The sequence below is a fragment of the Mustela nigripes genome, chromosome 12, assembly GCF_022355385.1.
Source record: "Mustela nigripes isolate SB6536 chromosome 12, MUSNIG.SB6536, whole genome shotgun sequence".
In the NCBI taxonomy this organism is placed as follows: domain Eukaryota; kingdom Metazoa; phylum Chordata; class Mammalia; order Carnivora; family Mustelidae; genus Mustela; species Mustela nigripes.
This window is the reverse complement of record NC_081568.1, coordinates 22,602,129-22,611,014: the sequence shown is the minus strand read 5'-3', so window position 1 is coordinate 22,611,014 and position 8,886 is coordinate 22,602,129. Positions and strand designations below refer to the sequence as shown.

Genomic DNA, 8,886 nt, shown 5'->3' with positions numbered 1-8,886 from the left:
AGAGGCAGAGGGAGAAGCAGGCTTCCGACTGAGCAGAGAGCCCGATATGGGGCTTGATCCCAGGACTCTGGGATCATGGCCTGAGCTGAAGGCAGATGCTTAACTGACTGAGCCACACAGGAACTCCTCTTATTTTACTATTTTCTTGCTTCCTGAAGACTTGTGACACCTTTATTTTCAGTGATTAATATCCAATATTTTGTTTATAATAAAACTTCAATATTTCTGTCCATATGGAAATATCATTAATACTTAGCCAAGGATTCTGATTATCTTGAAACTCCATTGGCTTTTACATAAAATGTAAGTCTGTACTCCACAAGGGATGAGCTGTGGGATGTTTCCAAAAGTATCTCTAATCTCCACTCATCTTTCATTCTCTCCAATAGAATCCAAATAGCCTATTTTTTATGAAGTTCTGATTGAAGTCATATCTATCTAAGAAGGTTTAATATGTTAAAATATGCTAAGAGTTTGGAAACTTCTGATCAAAGTAGCTATCAAAATGCAAAATATTATTGTCATTGTTTTGAAAAGGTAAATAGCAATCATTCATGGGCTTGGTATGCTGCCCTGCAGTCACTGTGATCTGATCTGTTCCATGAAGCTAGTTTTCCATTGATTAAATGTTCTTATCTCTATTGCCAAGTTAATCTTGTGTGGCATCCGAGCTTTTATTTTATCTTCTTTACACAATCTCCTTCAGGCTCTACAAATGAGAGTAAACTTTAAAGGAATCACAAACCAGCAGTCATTTTTTTCATTCTCCACAAGTTGTTTTTCATGAAACATTCTGTATGTCACTAAGTTCTCTTTAGATACAGGCATCCTTTTCTTCAAAATTGAAAATAGTTTTTTTTTTTTAAAGATTTTATTTATTTATTTGACAGAGAGAGATCACAAGTAGGCAGAGAGGCAGGCAGAGAGAGAGAGAGGAGGAAGCAGGCTCCCTGCTGAGCAGAGAGCCCAATGTGGGACTCGATCCCAAAGCCCTGAGATCATGACCTGAGCCGAAGGCAGCGGCTTAACCCACTGAGCCACCCAGGCGCCCCCAAAATTGAAAATAGTTTTAATGTAATAGAGGATTTCGCTCTTCGCTAAGATCAACTGTTGCAAAGATATAATCAGCCAAGGTATTTATGTGATAGGCTAAGGTCATCAGGGGATGAAGGAGTGGGGAGAGAAGGAGGGGTTAGAGTATTTCACTTTCTGGTCATGAATTTGGATAATTTGTGTTACTTAATGACATGTTTTGTGAGGAGGATAGTTTTCATTTAACATTAACTCATATCCATGTGGATATCTATTATATTACTTAGCTAATGTTCATTTATCAAAAATATTTAAGATATTAAAAATAAAATAGTTCCTTACAGGATGACATTTGACTTTGGCAAAATCTCATACTCTACCACATAAATGATGTGAAAGTTATAGTTTACTGTGACAAGCACAGTGAATATAGCCTCCTCCTTGGAAACCAGGATCAGGCTGGAAAAGTTCAATGAACTTGACTTCTTGAGTCTACCAAGTTATTAATACAGGAAATGTGCTTTGGGTTATAGCAATAGCAATTTCTATTCTGGTTGAGGTTCTGCCAGTTTGTGGGAAATCCTAAATAGATTTTTAGTGTATCTCTTATATACTAAACAATATATCCTATATACCCAACCTAATTTTCTAGTAATGTTTAAAATAGTACTTATTAAGAAACATCACCTGAATCTAACTTCAAGCTTCTAAGGATGGATTCCTTAAAAATGTCCGGTTCTCTCAGTAGTAAGCAGCAAAGAGAGGAGAACAAGAAGTAGTTGACATAACTAAAAGTATGAAAACTTTAGGTTAGACATTAGGAATTAGCTTTCCAGACAAAAGGCCATGGGGTTCAAATTATACTTTCCAAAAGCTATTCCAAGGGCTATGTTATTTCATATTTTAAAAACTAGAAATATTGAAAATAATCATATAATGAGTAGATTTCACAGTGACCAATGTCAGAATGAATGCCTAATACCTTATGACTTCATAGTGATGACAGAAATACCATATTTACCCAAGAGTCTATAAGAGCTATGCTGTGGTATATGATGTGCTAAGATGTTATCTGAAATCCATGATATCATATCATATCATATTATATCCATATTTTCTCAAAAGTCTTTCTATAAGAAATATATTTACACAAATTGTGTTTTGGGTGGTTCCGTTGGTTAAGCAACTGATTTGGTTAGGGCTCAGATCATGATCTCAGGGTCCTGGGATTGGCTTTGTGTTGGGCTCCCTTCTCTGGTCCTCCCTCTCCCTCTGTTCCTATCCCTTCTAGGAGTCTCTCTCTTTCTTTCACAAGTAAATAAATCTTTAAAAGATAAATAAAATAAGGGTACCTGTGAAGCTCAGTGGGCTAAGCCTCTGCCTTTGGCTCAGGTCATGATCTCAGGATCCTGGGATCAAGCCCCACATCAGGCTCTCTGCTCAGCAGGGAGCCTGCTTCCCTCCCTCTCTCTGCCTGTCTCTCTGTGTACTTGCGATCTCCCTCTCTGTCAAATAAATAAATAAAATCTTTAAAAAAATAAATAAATAAAATAAAATTGTCCTCAAAAATATTTTACTAATCGTATGTTGCATAAAAAGATGATAGAATATTTTGGTATATCATGTATTTATTTACCAGAGTCGAAGCACATCATGACTAGGAAACAATACAGAAAGACTCAATAAAATGATTTTGTTTACTATCAATCTACCACATCTATCTATTTATCTCCTCTATCTCTCTATCATCCATCTTCGTCATGAATATTTTCTTTTGTCCAATAGTAAAAGAAAACATCTGTGTGATTCATGACTTATCTTTAGCTTAGTATTTAATCCTTTTTGAGGTTTTGGTGGCATCAAAAACATTTAGCTCTTTGTTTTGTTTTCTATGTAGGTTGATTTAGAATGCCATTTCCTGTTCTTAAAAATTGTAGAACTGAAAATGGCTTTGGTATCATGTGATTTTCTCAGATAACTACCTTTGTTCTCTATATTTCAGTGTGTCCAGACAAACAAGTAGAAAGCAGTTCTCTCAGTCCTTAGATGTGACATTAAGGGCACCCATATACACTTACAGTAGAGGATCAGAAGGAATCACAAATCACTTACACTTAGTTACTGCTTTTATGATTCAGTCTGAAAAAGCAGGTCTGGAAGCTGTAGAGTTCCTTACAACTTTAACCCATTTTCATGAACTTTAAGAACAGTTATTTTCCATATTATCACATTATGTATGTTATTATATGTATTATACGTTATTTTACACAACCCAGTATGTTTACATATATATGTGTGTGTATGTGTGTATACATATATATACTAAATATATTACTAGTACTTCAAAGAGACGTGTGTGTAATTTGACTAACATTGAGAACTATGAATGACATTGTTAAGTATTTTAGACAAATAAATGGACCTTTTGCTGTCATTTGTTTATTTATTTTGTACATTTTATTTATTTATTTATTTATTGGCTGTATTATATCTCCCCAAAAGTCATATATGGAAGCCCTAACCTCCAATGTGGCCAAATTCAGAGACAAGACTTTTAAAGAGGTAGTTAAGGTTAAATGAGGTCATAAAGGTGGAGTCGTAATTCAATATGACTGGTGTCCTTATAAGAAGAGAAAGAGACAGGAGAGGTGGGTGTGAGTAGTCAGACAGAAGGTGGGCATATTCAAGACAAGGAGCAAGCATACAGTAGAAACCAAAGCTCTGGACATTTTGATGTTGGACTTCCAGCCTCCAGAAGTATGAGAAAATAAACGTCTTTTGTTTAAGTCAACCATTCTTTGACATTTTGTTATGGCAGCCCTAGCAGACCATAAACAAATCAGACTCTGGAAAGTTGGGGTCATGGGAACAGTGTGTCTTTTTTTCTTTTTTTTTTAAGATTTTATTTATTTATTTGACAGGCAAAGATCACAAGTAGGCGGAGAGGCAGGCAGAGAGAGAGGGGGAAGGAAGCAGGCTCCCTGCTGAGCAGAGAGCCTGATGTGGATCTCGATCTAAGGGTCCTGGGATCATGACCTGAGCAGAAGGCAGAGGCTTTAACCCACTGAGCCACCCAGGCACCCCAAGGGAAAGTGTGTCTTGTCATCAGAATATACCTACAATCCTCATCATGGTGTGCAACACAAACCTAATTTAAGATCCCTGTAAAGCGACACCCATTCTATTCACCACCTCGTTAGAATGAAAACAATGACTGGGGAATCCAATTTTTACGTTCTTAGCTTAAAAGTTAAGAGGGCATTCATCATTTAGAAATCTGTACTGAGAGTTTTGAGTAGCTGCAGCCTTTCTCTGCTAGAAGTGGTGTGTATTTGTCACGTGTAGTAGGAAAACAGAATATTTGGGCTGACATAGGACAAAGGACACAAGGGATTCTGGAACTTCAGCAATATTTGTATTAATCCATTAACCTCTGTACAAAGACTATAAAAAAATTTGATTAGGAAAAAGAATAATTGTGGTCTTCTTCTGGACTTTATTGTACTGTGTGGAATGTTCATGAGGTCTTTAGAGTCAAGCACAACTATCGTACAGTCTCTTAGAGAAAACTACTAAGACACATCCATTACAAAAATCATTTCTTTCTTATTTTAGGTATAAATATGTTGTTTCTCCTGATAGATTTCATCTCCTTGAAATCAAAGGCCATGTTTGATATTTTCCTGAAACTCTTACAAATGTAAAACGTATTCTTTAGCTGAGACTTTTACTTGTTTTTTCACTAAGAAATAGTCCTGTTTCTGATTATCTGACTAAGAAGGAAGTTAGGAGGAAGGCCACTAGCCAAATGAAAGGGCTTGTTCTCACTAAGCAGTATAAGCAATACAGAAAACTGGGAAATCAATTTCATACTAAAGTGATTAAATAATGCATTTATGATCTCAAACGATCTGGACTTGCAGCTTTTTTTTATAAATATAAGCTACAACTTAGTATCTATTTTATATCTGTTTTACTGTAACATTTAAGTAAAGACCAGAGTTTTCTAAAAAAGAGTTTATTTAGAAAGCATCATAGTGCAAACAAATTATATCACTTTTATTTTCTTTTTAAAATAAGACTATGATGCAAAGTTTTTAATATGACTATGATGCAAAATTCATGAGGATTGTGCTTCTCTAGAAAGTTGTTTTCTTTATTTTGCTTTTCCTTTTTTTAAAGAATATCTGTGGGGCACCTGGGTGGCTCAGTTGGTTAAATCCTCTGCCCTTGGTTCAGGTCATGATCCCAGGGTCCTTGGATTGGACCCCACATTGGACTCCCTGCTCAGAGGGGAGCCTACTTCCCCCTCCCTTTCTCTGCTTCCCTCTCTCTGCCTGCCTCTCTGCCTACTTGTGATCTCTGTCTGTCAAATAAATAAATAAAATCTTAAAAAAAAAAGAATATCTGTGAACTATATATGATTAATAAAGATTACTTTTTTTAGAATTATGTTATGTTAGTCACCATAGAATACATTATTAGCTTTTGGTGTAGTGTCCCAAGATTAATTGTTTACATATAACGACCAGTGCTCCATGCAATACGTGTCCTCCTTAATACTGATCACCAGACTAATCCATCCCCACTTTCCCCTCCCCTCTAAAAACCTCATTTTGTTTCTCAGAGTCCGCAGTCTCTCATGGTTCATCTCCCCCTCTGATATCCTCCCCCTTCATTTTTCCCTTCCTTCTCCTAATGCCCTCCATGTTATTCCTTATGTTCCATAAGTAAGGAAAACCATATAATTGACTTTCTCTACTTGACTTATTTCACTCAACATAATCTCCAGTCCTATCCATGTTGATGCAAAAGCTGGTTATCCATCCTTTATGATGGCTGAGTAATATATTATTGTATATATAGACCACATCTTCTTCATCCATTCGTCTGTAGAAGGGCATCTCGGCTCTTTCCACAGTGTGGCTATTGCAGAGATTGCTGTTATGAACACCGGGGTGCATATGGCTCTTCTTTTCACTGTATCTGTATCTTTGGGGGTAAATACCCAGTAGTGCAATTGCTGGGTCATAGGATAGCTCTATTTTTAATTTTTTGAGGAACTTCCACACTTTTTTCCAAAGTGGCTGTACAAACTGGCATTCCCACCAACAATGTAAGTGGGTTGTCCTTTCTCCACAGCCTCTCCAACATTTGTTGTTTGTTGCCTTGTCAATTTTTGCCATTCTAATTGGTATAAGGTGGTATCTCAATGTGGTTTTGATTTGAATTTTCCTGATGGCTAATGATGATGAACGTTTTTTCTTGTGTCTTTTAGCCATTTGTATGTCTTGGACGTTTATGTCTGTTCATTCCTTCTGCCCATTTTGTTGAACTTGATTATTTGTTTTTTTGGGTATTGAGTTTGAGAAGTTCATTATAGATCTTGGATATCAGTCTTTTGTTTGTAGTGTCATTTGCAAATACCTTCTCCCATTCTGTGGAATGCCTCTTTGTTTTGTTGACTGCTCCCTTTACTATGCAGAAGTTTTTTATCTTGATGGAGTACCATAAGTTTATTTTCACTTTTGTTTCCCTTTCTTTTGGAGACATATCTTGAAAGAAGTTGCTGTGGCCATTGTGGAAGAAATTACTGCCTATGTTCTCCTCTAGGATTTTGATGCATTCCTGTCTAAGTTATGACTGGAAGGGGAGAGATCATGACTAACACTAAGGAAATAGAAACAGTCATCAGAAATTATTATCAACAGCTATATGCCAAAAAGTTAAGAAAACTAGAAGAAATGGATGCATTCCTGGAAACCTATAAACTTCCAAGACTGAAACTAGAAGAAATTGACAACCTGAATAGACTAATAACTAGTAACAACATTGAAGCAGTGATCAAAAACCTCCCCAAAAGCAAGAGTCCAGGACCTGATGGATGCCCTGGGGAATTCTACTAAACATTCAAAGAAGAAATAATACCTATTCTCCTGAAGCTATTAAAAAAAAAAGAAAGAAAGAAAGAAAGAAAGAAAGAAAAGAAAGAAAGAAACAGAAGGAAAACTTCTGGGCTCTTTATATTAGGCCAGCATTACCTTGATCCCAAAACCAGGCAAATCCCTGATTAAAAAGGAGAATTACAGACCAATATCCCAGATGAATATGGATGCCAAGATTCTCAACAAGATACTAACTAATAGGTTCCAACAGTACATTAAAAGGATTATCTACCACAACCAGGTGGGATTTATTCCTGGGATACAAGAGAGGTTCAACATTTACAAATCAATCAATGTGATAGAACAAATTAATAAGAGAGAAGCACCACATGGAAGGCTCAATTGATGCAGAAAAAGCATTGGACAAAATATAACATCCTTTCCTGATTAAAACTCTTCAGACTATAGGGATAGAGGGAACATTCTTCAATTTCATAAAATCCATCTATCAAAAGCCCACATATCATTCTCAGTGGGGAAAAGCTTTTCCCCATTGATGTTCATTTGAATATCATTCTCAATGGGGAAAAGCTGAGAGCCTTTCCCTTAAGATCAGGAACACAACAAGGACACCACAATAAGGATGTCCAATCTCACTGCTATTGTTCAACATAGTGCTAGAAATTCTAGCAACAACAATCAGATAACAAAAAGGAATAAAATGTATTCAAATTGGCAAAGAAATGAAACTCTCTCTCTTCACAGATGGTATGATATTTTATCTGGAAAAACCAAAAGACTCCATCCCCAAATTACTAGAACTCATACAGCAATTCAGTAAAGTGGCAGGATACAAAATCAATGCACAGAAATCAGTTGCTTTCTTATATACTATACACTTTTCTTTCTTTTTTTTTAATTAAATTTATTTATTTTCAGCATAACAGTACTCATTATTTTTTCACCACATCCAGTGCTCCATGCAATCCATGCCCTCTATAATACCCACCACCTAGTACCCCAACCTCCCACTACCCCGCCACTTCAAACCCCTCAGATTGTTTTTCAGAGTCCATAGTCTCTCATGGTTCACCGCCCCTTCCAATTTCCCCCAACTCCCTTCTCCTCTCTAATTCCCCATGTCCTCCATGCTATTTGTTATGCTCCACAAATAAGTGAAACCATATGATAATTGGCTCTCTCTGCTTGACTTATTTCACTCAGGATAATCTCTTCCAGTCCCGTCCATGTTGCTACAAAAGTTGGGTATTCGTCCTTTCTGATGGAAGCATAATACTCCATAGTGTATATGGACCACCTCTTCCTTATCCAATCATTCATTGAAGGGCATCTTGGTTCTTTCCATAGTTTGGCAACCGTGGCCATTGCTGCTATAAACATTGGGGTACAGGTGGCCCTTCTTTTAAAACTATGGAACGCTTCACGAATTTGCGTGTCATCCTTGCGCAGGGACCATGCTAATCTTCTCTGTATCGTTCCAATTTTAGTATATGTGCCGCTGAAGCGAGGACTATACACTTTTCTTATACACTATATACTATACACTTATACACTAACAATGAAACTGTAGAAAGGGAAATTAGAAAATTGATTCCATTTACAATAGCACCAAAACCCATAAGATACCTTGGAATAAACCTATCCAAAGAGGTAAAGGATCTATACTCAAAGAAGTACAGAACATTCATGAAAGAAATTGAAGAAGACACAAAAAGATAAAAAAAAAATTCCATGCTCATGGATTGGAAGAATAAACATTGTTAAAATGTCTATGCTGCCTAGAGCAATCTATCCTTTCAATGTCATCCTGATCAAAATGCCATTGGCATTTTTCAAAGTGCTGGAACAAACAATCCTAAAATTTGTATAGAACCAGAAATGACCTCAAATCTCCAAGAAAGTGTTGAAAAAGAAAAACAAAGCTGGGGCATCACATTTCCTGATTTCA

General features: G+C 36.5%; 1 non-coding gene across 1 annotated transcript; it reads right to left on the bottom strand.

Annotated features, from left to right (window-relative positions):
* Positions 1 to 8,342: 8,342 nt before the first annotated feature.
* Positions 8,343 to 8,449, bottom strand: LOC132028939 (U6 spliceosomal RNA). The gene has a single exon (XR_009407594.1). It is a non-coding gene; the product is annotated as a U6 spliceosomal RNA (small nuclear RNA).
* Between the last annotated feature and the right edge of the window lie 437 nt (positions 8,450 to 8,886).